Below are 15,429 nucleotides of genomic sequence, written 5' to 3' on the forward strand. Positions count from 1 at the left end.
CATATACCTAATTTCTGTTGGTGCTAAGCATTTCTGATTCATTTTTTATCCAATTTTCAGATTATTTTTGTCCTTCTTGTTACTTTTCAGAAACATGTATTTGTTTTTCTCACTAGCAAAGCTTACATGCTGCGCCTAACCAAAGCCGCTTCTGAGCTGTCTTAAAGAATAAATTTTTCTATAAAAACACAGCCAATGATTCCGAAAGCCATTCCTTCTACGGAAATTTTGATAATGCAAACGTGCTGCTTGCTGTGCGGCACATACGAAAAAAATGTATTCGAAGTATGTTTTCTTGCCTTTTGTTTTCCTGCAGGTTAAACTAGTATTTAGAGATTTTAAATGAGCCCAGGAACTGTTTCACAACAAGTTTTTTTTGTTTGGTAGATAAAATTGTGCACCTGCCCAAGCCGCAAAGAATCTAATACGGCATGACACTTTTACAACCAGTTTGTCTTATCGAGTAACCACACGCGTCAAGACACACGAATGAAATAACGCGGTTTCGAATAAACAAGAGAAAAAAAAATTACACAACATTGCTTTCTCGATATAGGCTTTCAGGCGTGTTTGACACGGACCATGGTTGACGGCCGTTCGCTCATAACGCATCGCTTGCCATTACCAATTCGTTTTGCCATGAAAAAGAAGCGCAATTTTTCTGTCGCCCTCGTTGTTGAAATACCCGATTTTACCTCCAAGGTAGAAGCTTCACTGGACTCGCCGACGTTTTCCTCGGCACGACGGGTCACCAAAATGAGAGATTCCGCTCTTCAAGCGGTCTTCACAAGACCTCGAAGTAAAAATGCATGATACAAAAGAAGTCTGCGAGAAACTTTGTGATCTACAGTCGCTACACCGTCCGCGTTGATCTGAAACATTTACTCTTCTTATTCTATAAAAGTATATACTTAAGAAAAATCATAGCCCGCTGCCAGGCGGAAAAAAAATTCTTGGCCCTTTGAGCCTTCCTTCACAAGTTTTGGAGCCTTTTCATGGCGACAGCTATGTGAGGTAATTCTTCCGTCTCAACAGGGCCGCCCAACACCGAAGCATTTGGTTGAAAGCACCGCTCTTACCTCATGATGAAAAAGTGGCACTCAAGTTTATGGCAGAGACGGTGCTCTCGGAAATATGTCATTTGTGTTTATGTGAACAGGGTACGCACGGCTAATTACAGCATATACGAATGCAGCGTATGCGAGTAGCAATGAATCTAAGTTTGCTTAGGAAAGCGAACGCAGGATCACAGCACCTGATGGGATATCGCCATTGACTGTTTTTGTGTACATACAGCCAAGTTAGGCATTGGCTGAAGCGTGTATATCGGGTTCATTGGTCGACCCCCATGAGACCTAGCCGTTCCTTAAGAGTGGAAGATAATATAAGTACTTTTCCATTCGTCGGCCATACGTGAATGGTACTATATGTGTGATCTTGAGAGTTTGTATTCAGGTGCTCTTAAAAGCCTCTTTCTAACTTTATCATTATTCACCCCCCCCCCCCCCAAGCGTTTTGTTCAATATCTTCATTGTACATCTTGCCTCGAGTAGGGTGTATCTTGCAGCACATTTTTTTTTTCACAAGGCATGTGGTTTGTAGTCTTCTGCTTTATGGTTTGCATTAGACCCATATGTCTGCAGAATAAATAAATACGGATGAGAGCATGCAATGAATCTGTACTCTCCTTGCGGCTTAGAGAAGAAAAAAACAAAAATTGGATGGAGTTTAGCATTGCTAACCACGATGTAATGTTCGAAAGCAGTTTTTTGCAGGTGGACATCACCGCCGCAAAACTGAAAGCGCGATTGAGGTGTCCACTAACCAACGGAGCCAGTTATGCGCGTCTTCAACATTTGCATCTTTAATGCCAATTTACCCGATGTACGCCCGCGGCTTATGTTCTAGTGCCGTGTTTTGCAGCAACGATGTCAGCGCTAACGTTTAGTGCTTTAATGCCGTGTTTCTGCCACAACGTTCTACGCGCCAATGCATGCAGCGCACATCTCTATGTCACTACCGCCACATAGTTGAAAGCGCGATTATTAGTTTGATAGTAGTGTCAGTTGATGAAAAAGACGATGTAGAATGCACAACGCGAGAAGGCGTTGCAGTTTAACATGAGGCTTGTTTGGCTGCACCGATAGCCTAGTCGGGAATACAATTCTTTTCCAGACTGAATTTGAACCAGAGTGGCAACAGCTCCTTGTGTAGTGTTGTTCATTACCTTGTTTCTAGTGCGTCGTTGATAAAGTTTGTCTTATTATGACGTAATAGTGATGCGCCCTTTGTTGCGTCTTTTCTCGTGCTTGGTTGTTTAGGTGTGTCATATTATTCATTGTGTATTTACGATTGTTTTCCTCGTGGTTTGTACATAGTTCATGTACACACACCATTGCTTGACTGTAATAAATACTATGCTAGAAAAAAAAAAGCGGCGATAGCACAGTTTTCCTGGAGTGGCCAGTGAAGCTGATCTGTTTGTGCCACCACAGGTTCTAATCCCAGTCGCAGCAATATATCTTTATTTATGGTTTGCTCAAGGTATTCTCAAGGTCAAGCATCACACAAATAGGTGAGCCAGTTCGGTTTTGTGGAGTAGTGCTTCCGCATCTAAACGAATCGTTTCTATTCGTACGACATCCCTATTAACTGGATCACTCAAATTTGGGACGCGTTTTCAATTATTGTGCCGTTTTATAATTGCTTCTCATGGCACTTTTCTCTGGACCTATAAAAACCGCAAACACATAATATAGTGCCTACTAACACTCTGCGGTGTATGAAGCGTATAAAACACCCCAACGCTTTTTCCTTTCTTCTTTTAATCCTCCTAATGTTGTCCTCTTCCTTGAATCCGATCTGGCGGCACTCCTAGAGGCTCTCCCATTGTTACTCAGGGGAAGCCTCTGACAACAGCCGATGTCAGAGTGCTTCGGTTGCCCTTTACTTGAGACACTCCCGCATCACTTCCAACTCGGTGTTCTCTGTAATCACCTACCTCCCTTTGCTTTCATCCAGTTGCGGCCCTAGTTGGATTTTCGTTAGCTTGTTTTGCCGCAGAAACTTCGAAGCATCACCGAAGCAAGGACGGCTAAGAGCTTCGAGTTTGCCTTTGCACTTGACTTTGTTAATGGAGGTGGCAGAAAGAGTTTCTTCGGCTAGCATTTCATGGAGGGCAGGAAGCAGCCTAGTAACTTTTGTAATTGGAGCCAGGAACGAGAAAACCAGCGCGGAGTAAATTATCCTTTTTTTTCTCAAAAATACTGCTCTCTCTGCGCTTGCGGGAAGCTTGAGGACTTCTCTGAAAAAAACTACATCAGGTGAAGAAAGCAGAGCTCATTAACCTCTGTTCAACGACAGTTAAAAACCTTTTCTGCCAGCAGGTACATTTTTAGAGTTTGTGGAGATTACGCCAAAAATTGGAGAGTTTTGGTTGCCAGCTTTAAAACTCTTTATAGCTGTCTCAATTTTCTGCGCTAATTTTAAATTAAAGAATTAAATGCCACAGCAGTAAAATGAACAATATTGCAATGGTATATTTTTTTTGTGTTTCGTATAATGCTAGAACATCATGCCTTCTAAAGGTTAGGACACCTGCGGCTTTTCATATAGAGTGGAGATTACTTGGTGCGACCTACGAACAATCGGTTTAATCAAGTAGGGCACGAAAATTGAGCACAGAAATTGAAACATTAAGATAAGTTCACAGTTTTTTAGATTAATTGTCTTGTTTTTCGAGACCAGGAAAAAATTTCTCATAAATGAAAGCATCCACGGTGTACCAGCCTTAAACTCCTGGTTTAGAAGAACTTTTGGGATCGCCCAAAACACATCCCGCATTTCATCCGTGACTACACTGAAAACGAAAAAAAGAAACCAAAAACGGTTATATGCCTTCCTTGCGAAGAAACATTAGCTTCTTTCTAAGAACCTCGTGGGTCAACTTTACTGAGGTTGTGACCACCAGCGAACACATCCTTGGTGTCCAGCCTTGGTGGGCCTGTGTTTACTACACGTAAAGCATAAGGCAAGCGCCCAGCGCTCGTAAAACATTCGCTCACTTCTTTACGCTCGTATATTATTCAGGAGGACGCTGGGAAAGACTCTCGTGAGGGCAGCTAGAACAGAGGGAGGTTGGCGCCAAAGAAAAAAGATGTGGGAGGTTTCAAGAATCTTCTCGCGTGGCCACCATTGTTTGCGTAGAAAGGGTTAGCGCTAATGCACGGAGCAGATTAATCTTCTTGCGAACAATAAGAAGGCGCCTACGTCCCTGGCCACACTTCTAAGGCCCTCTAAGCATGATCTGGAAGGGAGGAAAGCAAAGGCAAAGAATGTGAGCCGAAGCTACTCTAAAACAGACGGGGCCTTATTCGTGGACGCCGCGGGTGCGGTTGAGGGAATTAACCTCTGTAGCTGTAGTGCATCGATTGCAGACAGTGGCCGGGCTCTCGGTCCAGTTTGAGGAAACCATGCAAATGGAAGAGGTCGCGATCGCCGTGGACACATAGCATCCTAACTCAGAATGTATCATCACAACTCCCACACGGCCCACAGAAATTACATGACAGGAGAGTAGAACCACTTGCCTGTAAAATTTAAGATAAATATAAAATGCGAGCCAGTGGAAAACAAATAATATGGGTACCAGGTCATCAGGGTGCTGTAGGAAACTAGCGTGCACACACCGCAGCCCGGGCATTTCTCGTGCGGGGTACATCTTGCACCCTGCTTGCTTACCTCTAACCAATAACACGTACCACTTGCTACATATACAGGTGCAATCAAGTACCAGCCTTTTATGAACCAGACTTTCCAGGACCCACCTAAACGACACATTAAATGAGAAAATGACATCTCAGGTGCGTTCAAACCACGCCATTTAATAATCCGCCCAAACTGCACTCTATAGAACCAGGTATTTTTTTTCTGCACAACGCCAGTTCTACGGGCAGGAAGTAGATTTATACCAGAATGTACGGGCGTGTGAGAATAATAACGCCACAGACGTTATTGAACAGCCAGCGTGGGAAGGATTTCAGATGGGACTGTCCGACTCGAGCCTCGATAAGCAACGTGCCCTCGTCGAGAGCGCCCGCACGGCGGCATTTGCAAACGGGTCCCGGTCTAAGGACTCGACCAACCTATTTCCAAATCCCCTTATCGTTTTCATCATCATCCCACTAAGACCTTTTTAACAGATATTATATTTATGTACTTATTGGCACTAGCCTGAAGCAATTTGCAGGGGGTGTTACAAAGGAGAGAAGATAATAACAAACACAAGAAGAAACAAAAAAAAGACTTGGGTAAGATTAGAAGATAGCAAAGGAGCCCCAATAAAAGATTATTAAACACATGTGAAGGTAAGGAAGCAGGAGAAGAATTATGAGATAAGCTGTTCAGAAATTCAAAACGTTCAGAAAAGGAAAAGCTGAAAAGAACACAAATAGAGGGAAACAATAAAATCATAATGCGGAGATAAAAAGAAAATAAAAGTAACAAGGAGAAACAAGAGAAAGAAACAGTGGTGCTATTGGCAGAACATGAATACAGTGCTATAGAAATCCAGGTGTATCCATTGAGCGCAAGAACACCAAAAGTGTATCTGAGTACAATGACTGCACCCCTGGGATATCGCCCTTCTCTAAAGACTCAATGTCTCTAAAGTTCTCCAAAGACTCAATGTCAATGTGTTAAAGGTTTAGGCATACTTTCGATTCCAGACGGCTGCAAACTCTGCACTTTTGAAGCAGTTAATGCGATATAAAGAATCCGTTTTTCAGTGTGAAGGAGGTTGTTTTACAATCAGCCTCAGAGGACCAATTCAGCGGTTGGCCTTGACTATTACATACATCTTTATACATACATCTTTATTTTCCAGAAGACAACTGGATGGTCTCTTGGCCTAAAAGCTACACAAAAGCTTGACGAGGCCCAAGAGACCATTACAAGGCAGCAGCGTAAAGAATAGAAACATAATAGATGAATAGTACATAGGTAGACAGTAATAGGGAAATAATAAAACAGTTACTGTGACAGGTAATAATGATGTCAATCACATAAATCTACCAGTAATGAACTGAAACCAAAATAAAACAACTGAAAAGCACATACGCGGAAACAACAAACAAAAATTAATGGATCACAGCTGCACAAAACAGGAATGTAATTGTTTTTTGTTCAAGCCCACTGTGTGTCTATATTTGTTTAGTATTGTAGGGAGGTTATGGGTAAGTGACTGATATTTATAAAATGTACGAAAATGAGGAACTGCCCACGCATCAACATTTCTTGTTTGCACGCTAATATTTCGTCGCTCTAAGGATGCCAAGGACTTTAGAAGGTTAGTAACTTCAGGGGAGGAAAAGTAGATTGACTGTAATAGGCGAAATTCATACAACTTGTCTACACTTATGATATTGAATGATTCAAATGCACCCTTTGTAGTTTCCATGGGCTCAATATTTGCTATGTAACGGATGATTTTTTTCTGTAAAACCAGGAGTTTATTTAAATTGGTTTTTGTGGTTGTGCACCAAACTAGACTGCAGTATCTTAAATGAGAGTTAAATAAAGCATGATATACTTGAAGTTTTATCTTGGGTGGAAGTACAGTACGACAGCGCGATATAACTCCTGTAATCGAGGAAAGTTTTTTACGAAGGTGATCAATGTGAGCATCCCAGGTTAGATGTGAGGAAAAATGTACACCTAATATTTTATGCTTGTCAACGATTTCAATTTCTTGGTTGTGAGGTTAATACGGTCTTTCCATCGTACGTTTCTGCGATGACAGAGTTGTTGATAGCGTTTAAAATATATATCTTTGCAGAGGTTCTTCCTACTGTAGAAATATTGTATTTTTGGGATTTTATACTTTTTTTTCCAACTTCAAACTGCTACCATGTCATTATGTTCTCCTGTACTCCGGAACAGACGACTCGAACTGTACACTGTTTTAAGAGTGACGTGCCTGGGTTTATAAATACGTTCTGTTTAAGAAGGTAGTTATTACACATTAGCATACGCACAAGCACAGCTAGGTTACTCGTGGGTGGATGGTAATGACTAATTGCCTCTTTTTGACACACCTACTCAGGCTTCGGAGATCGCCATAAAACAGTGAACCAAGCTTAGTTTAAGCTGCAAATAACCTTAAGCGCGGTGTTCCGGGCTATTAATTTGCTAGCTGCGAACGATATTGTCGGCGTAGAGGAGCCAGGAGGACAAGACGTGTAAGCTACCCCAATATAAGAATGCCGCAGTCCCGCAGTCCAACTCTAATTTTGTGGTAGAACAAAGAAAACAACATAAACGCAGTGATCATTTAGATAAGCTTGGAGCAAGTGAACACCTCTCAGCTTATTGTTCTGTTTCTTGTAGAGCTTATTCATGTGCTGCATACATTCTTCGAGCGCCACGGGAAATTTTCCCACGCTTAATTACAAGGCTTTTCACAGAGCCATTGCATTCACCGTTAACTCGCCCATCGTAACACTAAGCTCCGCTATAGAAGAATACTTGGTAATTAAGCGGTTTGCCTCAGCGAGCATCGCAGCATGGAAACTGCACTTATCAGCCGTCGTTAATCTGCAATGCTTTATTTAGTTTATTTACTTTCGTTTAGTCTAGTTTTGTTGGGGGTGGAAGATGCTCGCACAGGATATGGTTATTTGATGATTAGTAGGAGCGGCCTTTTTCCTGCAGTGGACGTATTGGTATTATGATGATGATGATGGTCATAAGCTAACTTGGGACGGTGGGCTGAGCAACTGCCTGTTTTCAAGTGGAGTAAGTATCCCAGTAAAGATGGCTAGTTTGGTAGCTTCGTTTATTTTATTCTTTAAAAATACGCAAGGAAGCGAAAGAGAAAGAATCAATACCTGCCTGAGTTCATACACGGAACAGGAATAGTTCGTCGAGGTTCTACCTTTCTGTCCAGATTATTTTTCTATGACAAAGCATTAAATGAGTGAAATGATATTGCAAAGGCATGAACAATTATCAGACATATCAGAACCCTCAAAAGATACTTCCTTTCTCAAAGTAACAAGGTTTCTAGTTATATCTGCGTGATTAATACGAAGTTTTATTTCTGTGCTGCCTGCGGCAATAAATAAGTCTTTAGGCGCGAGCGTGGCTGCGTAAATAGACATTCTAGCGCTGGCAGCGCTGTACGCTTCGCATGAAGTGGGGTAAATAGTTTTCGCGCGTAATTGTTTACTCCTTGTATTGGTTGTGAGCAGGACCGGTGCTTTTTTGGATTCATTACTTGCTCTAAAGTGGCTCTGGAAAATGGATCAATGCTAGCTCATTTTTTATGACGAATTATGTCCTGTTTATGAAATATATCAGTACAATACTAGTGTATCCAAAAATATGCGGGAATGACTGAGGAAAGGGCATACTTGTTGTGTTCCTTATTTTTTCTTGGTGTCCTTTGCCTGTTTTGAGGACATATCAGGGTTAATAAGGCCATCCCGTCACAGCGAAGTGCGGTTGCGCACAGAATAGTATGTGGATGAAAGCATGGTCGAAAAAAAAATGAGTGCCTGGAAGCCGCCAGTAAAAAATAAACTGCTCGAAGATAGGCATCATAAGATAACTAACCGTGATATAACAGGCGTTAAATTTTGCAGTAAGTATCTGTATTAAATCAGCTTATTTATAATCTCTCAGGAGCAGGCTGTTGAGCACACGTTAGAGAGTATTTAGGTTTTTTCCTACGTAAAACAATGGCTCGGAAAACCTTTTGGGCACACCAATATATGGTAATATTCACTTTACGTTCCACATGCGCCGCATAAATCATGTCAATCACCTATTTTGCATTACCAAAAGGGAGAGCTTTTTCAGCTCTGTGCTGGAGCTGTAGCTCCGTCTAGTGTTTCCTAAGTCACGCAAAATAAAGCGTAGAACAAAAAACGAATAAACACACGGACGATTTATGCATACCATCTGCATAACTAGCACTGAAAAACCCCGTTCACTAAGTCCGTAGTTACCATGATTGATCACTTCTTGGGTCCAACCGCAGCTCTTGCGATTTTCGTGAGCAGAAGTGACATCTAAGTGAAAAAACGAGGAGAACTGTAATGATTGATGCCAGAGCGATCTATTTTTAAGCAAAGTTGGGTCACCAATTATTTATGAAAGATTCGCATGCTGTCAAGCATAAAAAAAAGCAAGTTTCGGTAAAGCCCTCCAATTTTCGTCGAAATAAGCTAGCTCCAAAATGTTAAAGGTAAAGAATTCTGTTAAGTCAAGATTTAAAGTAGCCAATAGTTCTATTTACAATTCTAGAGGGTTAAAACAAAGAAAAGAAAGGTAGGGGGGTGTACGAAAAAATGCAAATTTTCTGAAAAACGCTCTCGGAAACATTCCGATAATACTGCCAGCATTCGCATGCTCTGTATGCAAAAAACAAAACCATTTTAGCTTTACTATCTTCATCTGCGATCAATTTAAGTCCTCAACATCCTCATTAAGGCTTCAAGTGTCTTGTGCTTCTCTCACCTAAGACGCACTACATAACTAGCAAGAGCCTCGAAGTTTTCTTCGGTTGAAGTCATGTGATGAACGAAAGTTAATCAGTTTATCACGTTTGCCATATTTGCTTACACTAATCCAATGTGCACAAGACGGGAGTGATAAACACCGGACCAAGCGCTTTACCCTAGATTTTTAAACTCCAGTCACAGACCCTTGGGCACGTAGAAAACATGAACGCATGCCTTCGCACAGCACCAAAGCGGAATGCTCGCTCTGTCTTTCCCCTTTGCATGCTTATAGTTTAGATGTTCTTGCTGAGCTAAACGAAGCAAGTAACATTATACCCCGAAGACCAGTTGCACGTTCCGGCCACTGGACTAGCAAGACGGTAATTCCCCAGATGGCGATGGGTCTGACTGTCATCTTGACTGGCACTTCATAAACTGCAAAAGCCTGGTTTTGCGCACCCTTGGCAAGAAAAGGCTTACAGACCTTAACTCAATAACAATCTGCGTCTTCCCGCGTGACTAACGAACGTACTTCACATTTGTTAATCTTCTAGATAATCTCTTCCCGGAAAAGACCTAATGGCCTGTCTCCAGCCGACCGTTTCTGTGCGATATTTCCCACATGGCATTAATCTGCCTGCAACATTTATCCCTTACTCACATGGTTCCACGAGTCGATGAGATAAGACAACTCTTGTTGCTAACAGTGTTAGAGAAGTATGTACCAAATATACTCAGTGTAAGAAATACATGAAGCGCTCTTTTATCAAGTTTAGCTTGTGTTCGGGCTATTTCGTTGATCAATGTAATCATCTGCGGGCGCTGCAGAATTGCGGCGGACACAGGTAAAAAAAGGGGGAAAGAGAACGATACACATGATTATGGGCACCTGTGTCGTTAGTACGAAGCGCCTGCAAATTCCCTTCTTAACCTTTCTTTTGGAGAAATGAAAAATATTTGCGTCCAATTATTTTTTTAGAAAAACCTGTTTTACAGCGATAATTTCAAAAATTAGCTAAGTGTATGCAGCGACGAGAAAAAAAAATTTCCTCACTATTTCTCTCATCAATTGCCCGGAAGGGTTAGCCTGAAAACAAAGCAAACGCGGAGTAATTGTGCTACTCTGAGTGGACACCAGAAGCACGCCACGAAGAACGAGATGAAGGGGAGAGTTAAAACAGGAAAAGTCATCGAATTGAGTGTTCTAGAAACATATCGACAACTGAGGGATCGTTACTGCGTGCTGACGTAGCACAGCCCACAGCTGTCTCGAGATGATTCAGCAGAGGAACGTATGTACAGAAATTTCAACAAATAGGATAACTTGTAAGGCAGGAGAAAGACGAAAACAAACTGATATTTTTGCTCACCATCTCATAAATGTGCAGTCAGCCACGCTTCCAGATGTCGCGCGCAATTAAATCCTGTTACAAGAAATATATTGCTTAATTATATCAGGCTGTTACATTGCAGGCAACAAAGAACGACGCCGCGATAAACTCCGGAGTGTTTCCGACGGTTTGAAATTAATGTACACCGATTCGCAAGCACGCAGCAGTAGTAAGTAAAAGTAGTAGTAGTAAGGGAGGGTAGTGGAAGAAGTGCCAAAAAACTAATTCTGCAATGGCTACAGACTGGCGAAAATTATCTCTTAAGGTCACTTTGCGAAATTTATTAATCAATCTAGATTACTCTTCGAAATTTAATTATCTTTGAAATTCAGACAAGAAAACTCTACATTCAGCTCCGTTGGTTCAAAAATTCCCTCTTAGGAAAGCCGTCACCTCTTGGCTCCCTTACCTACTTTAATTCCACATTTTTCTACAGGCTAAACACGATGCTTACCGACACATCGGCACATATAAAACAACCTACCACTTTTGTTTGCCCCCGTATATCGCCGGCCATCAACCAGAGGAATTACGTGACTTTGGCTTCCAAACAGGATAACCGCACGGAATATCTCTTGAAAAATAAGTCTCTTACAGCTGGTTCTCTTAACTAGAGAAAGGCTTCTCAGATAGATAGCGGGATGTACCTGGTAAACTTGTCTAGTCTGTGTAGTTGTCATATGAGCGTAGTCATTGCCTAATTATGAATTATGAGCGGTAAACACGTTTAGGCCAGTTATTTCTGAAGGCTTCTCAAGCAAACTCGCAGAATATTAACATGCTTACTTTCTCAGTCCGCCTTCCTTGCAAAGCTAGCGGCCCTTTTTAGCCTGCTTTCTGCTCATGTTCCTTCTCCCACAATTAAGCGCATGAAAAGGGTGGGGATGGATACAAGTACTCAGTTACATCGGCCGTTTTCTATGCAGCGTCGTCCGTATCCATGGCAACGGCGGCTACGAAAGGCCAGAGGGCAACGGTGAAGGCTGTCAGTGCATAGATCCCGCGTGCGACGCAACTCTCCCATAATGTCACAGCCGCCTGGTACCGAGGCTATTAATCCGGCACGCCGCCTGGGTCACTTATCACGCAATTATTCGTATTCCCGCAGCTCCGCCGACAGTGCACATAATCCCCTCTCACCCACGCTGCCGGCGCAGTACTGAAGTTTAGCTGGCTCCTCGAGTGATTGGCGTATATGCCGGTTTTTATCGAGGTGGCGCTTTAAATGTGGTCGCTAAAGCGAGTACTGGAGCGTTGCATAGCGTCAGACTGTATATCCGCCATAGGACGCAGCATCAGTTTTTAGTAATCCTAAAACTGGAGTAAAAAAGATGAATCTCCATAAGCAAAGAACGCAATAAAATTTTGGGATTTTGCAGTGCTAGAAACGAATAGAAATATCAGTTCGCCGCAGGGGGTACGTTGGTTGATGACGTTTAGAACTCGAGTACCAATTTTAGCGTGAGAGGCACATAATTTGTCTTTCTTCGTTCCGATATAAATGAAACAATTTCAAACCTACCACCAGGGTAGACGCACAAGCTGAAAAAACAAGGTTGATCGAGAAATTCAAAAACAAAAAGCTGAAGGGCCTTCAGGCAATGCAGCCAGATTCCCTGCGTCGGCGGTTGACGTGCTATTTGTTGCGAAGTCACGCGTAAGCAGTTATGTTGCCCATTTAACGACAACCTAACCCGTCGAGAACTATGGGTCATATGAGTCATTATAGCGCAGTGGCACATGTGACCGAACAAAGTCGGTCATAAGACGTCACTTTGTGATGATTTACGCTCATTACGATGAGGAGGCTCCTTGGCGGTATGGAAATAAAAGCAAGCACAGCATAACGCTGGAAAACATATGTCGGTGCAGCTATGGACACAACACAGCGACATATATGTCCTGTTTGATAAACTCGATTTGCTGAATTTAGAACATACTAAAGAAGCCAGGGTTGACCTTGAGCGGGTACGAAATGAACTGCTGCTCAGAGAAAGCAGTTTGTATTTCTTGATTTAACTATCTATATTTTGCGTTGACTTTGATTATTCTGGTTCACGTATATTAACCTCGATAGGCTGAGAAAACTAAAATGTTAAGGTTTTCGGTGAGGCAGCATAAAATTTTTCTGCAATATTTTTTTTCTGTAGGAATTTTTGCTTTCTGCACGCCTTTAAAAAACCCGCTGCATTACTCAGCGGCCGGGCTTGAAATCAAAGAGGCGCTCTTGCTTCCAAAGCTTGCACTTAAAAGGATTGTGTTCGAAAAACAAATTGCTGATGAGTTCTTTAATCCATAAATCGCTGTTTGCTGTAATTTGTTCAACATTTTATAGATGCATTGTTTTCGCAATAATAAAACATGTGTTCCAAATTTTTCGATAGGTTACAGAAAACAGAAAAGCAAAAGCTGAAGTTTTCGTTAGGCAAGCATATATGCCCCATGGTGGTTTTAATTTTCGTTTCCGGAATATTTGCCATTTTTTATTGCTCATCCAACGATGGGCGCTTCAGAAGTTGTTTACTTTTTTAACCATAAGAATTATTTGAGAGGAGCAATGTGTGATTCCTATGTCTTGCCATCAGTCTAGTAACGATTAAAACGGAGGGCGCTTATTTTCTGCTGGAACGCATTCTGTGAGCACTATACAGCCTTGCTTAAAAAAAAAGAAGCGGAAAAACGTATGCAATGCATCAGTAGGTTTCAGTTTTGTATTCTTTACTTAAAATAGATTATTACTAATCCTAAATAACGTCCAAGGATAGACAGCAAATAAATGCTCCTGCATACGCGCAGAGCTATGAACAACAGCATTAAAGCCACATCCAGAGCCGTTTAAGCCACAGCTAGAGGCCTGCTTCGTAGATATTTGAGGTTCATAAGTTTGGACAGTTCTAGCATTTACTGTACACTGCATTTATTGCACTATCTGAAAAGGAAATAATTTTCATGATGCACCAAAGTAGGTGAGACGATGTCGGCGCGGCTGTTTATCGTAATTATCACCTTCCATTTTTGGGAATTCTTATGTATTCTGCACATAATATGTTACCATTATTAACTAAATATCAGTTGATAGACATCTTCAATTTGACAAACTGTTGAACCAACAAGCCCAATCGTCTGTGTTATACAAATATGAGCACGGATAATCCTGATATCAAGGAAATCCCTGAAGCAAAGGCAGAACAATTCTGTCACAGTATGGTCTGCCCTTCGTGAGCCTTTATTTTTCTTCGCCTTTGATTGGAAGCAGAGGACGAAAAAAACAAGCCTTGTTTCATAATATTTCATACAGTGTCCCTTCATTAACAATGCCTACCATTACCGCCAGCTTTCCAAGTCTCGCTTTCCCTTCCTGCTTCAACCTAATTTCATATGTTAGCTTCACATTGCCTAAGCGTTGTTCTGGCGCATCAGAAAGATTCGCTTTGTCTGAAATGCCAGATGTTTGCATTTCATACTTTTAGAGAACACAAAAACACTTTACCGGCGGAGGTTTTCTACAAAAGGACGAAAAGTGCTCATTTACATATATGTACAGCTTTCGTCCAAAATATTCAGAAGCTATCGTTTCCTTTTCAGCGTTGTTGTGGAGCACTTAGGTTACCACTAAAAAAACAGACCCCCCCCCCCCCTCCCATAAAATAAACCACGAGAAAGGTTTTGCTAGCCCTGATGAAGCCTTGAGCTTCAAGAATATTATAAGGGCTCCACTTCATGTCTGAATGAAAGCCGCACCGTTATAAGCCTTTTGACGAAGGTTATACACATATTCTCTCTAAGGCAGAAATGTTAGGTTAACGATGAAGCGAAAGCTGAAAATTCTGATAAATATTCTGGCATACCACTGGAGGCGGAGTAGTTCAATGTAACCGCGAAATACTGACATCATGCCTAAAGATATACGCTGAAATCAACCGAGGTTGTCTCGTGGCGATATCTGTCAAAATGTCAGTATACCGACGCCATTTTCGACCACGTCTTGCACTGAAATAGAGAGTTAAGAAAAGTGGCCACAAATGCTGACTCCGCGAGTGACGACGCTCATAAGATAAAATACAAACAAACCGTGTTCAACGTTGAGCTTATGGGTCACGCTCGTGGCCCACAACGCGCTTCCAGGGAGATGGAAAACTGACAGGAAGATGAACGTTTGCCGAGCGTGTGTCTCGCCCAGTTTCCCTGCTTATTCTTCCACGCGTTTGCCCTCGCTGAAAAAAAAAAAAACTACCCACGTTATAAGAAAAGCCACGCGCGTACAACCATGTAATCATTGCGTGCCCGGGACCGCGGAAGTGGGACATCTCTCCACCGAACGCCGCCCGGCTGGGAAGGTTGACACGTGGTCGAAAAATAACCGAAAAGGGGCATGCAGGGCGGGAAAGGAATCGAAACTTCAGTTATAAACTGTGACAAGAAACACAGCGGGCAAAGAATGGCGTACTTAATGCGTTCACAGAAATAAAGTAAACCACCATTAACTTCAATCCCCTTAATGAGAAATTTCATTTTGTACAAACTGTTGTTTTAAT

At 42.0% G+C, this 15,429-nt stretch overlaps 1 protein-coding gene across 4 annotated transcripts in view; it reads right to left on the minus strand.

Moving 5' to 3' along the window:
- LOC144109941 (inaD-like protein) overlaps positions 1-15,429 on the minus strand; it is a 472,911-nt gene that overhangs the window by 274,975 nt on the left and 182,507 nt on the right. Inside the window, exon 3 of one of the 4 annotated variants that reach the window (XM_077642715.1) lies at positions 9,009-9,071. The exons of the other annotated variants lie outside the window; for them this stretch is intronic. The gene's annotated coding sequence lies outside the window, so the exon portion shown is untranslated. The remainder of the gene's footprint in view (positions 1-9,008; positions 9,072-15,429) is intronic. 4 annotated transcript variants of the gene reach the window in all.

The sequence above is a fragment of the Amblyomma americanum genome, chromosome 11 (genome assembly GCF_052857255.1).
Source record: "Amblyomma americanum isolate KBUSLIRL-KWMA chromosome 11, ASM5285725v1, whole genome shotgun sequence".
Classification (NCBI taxonomy): domain Eukaryota; kingdom Metazoa; phylum Arthropoda; class Arachnida; order Ixodida; family Ixodidae; genus Amblyomma; species Amblyomma americanum.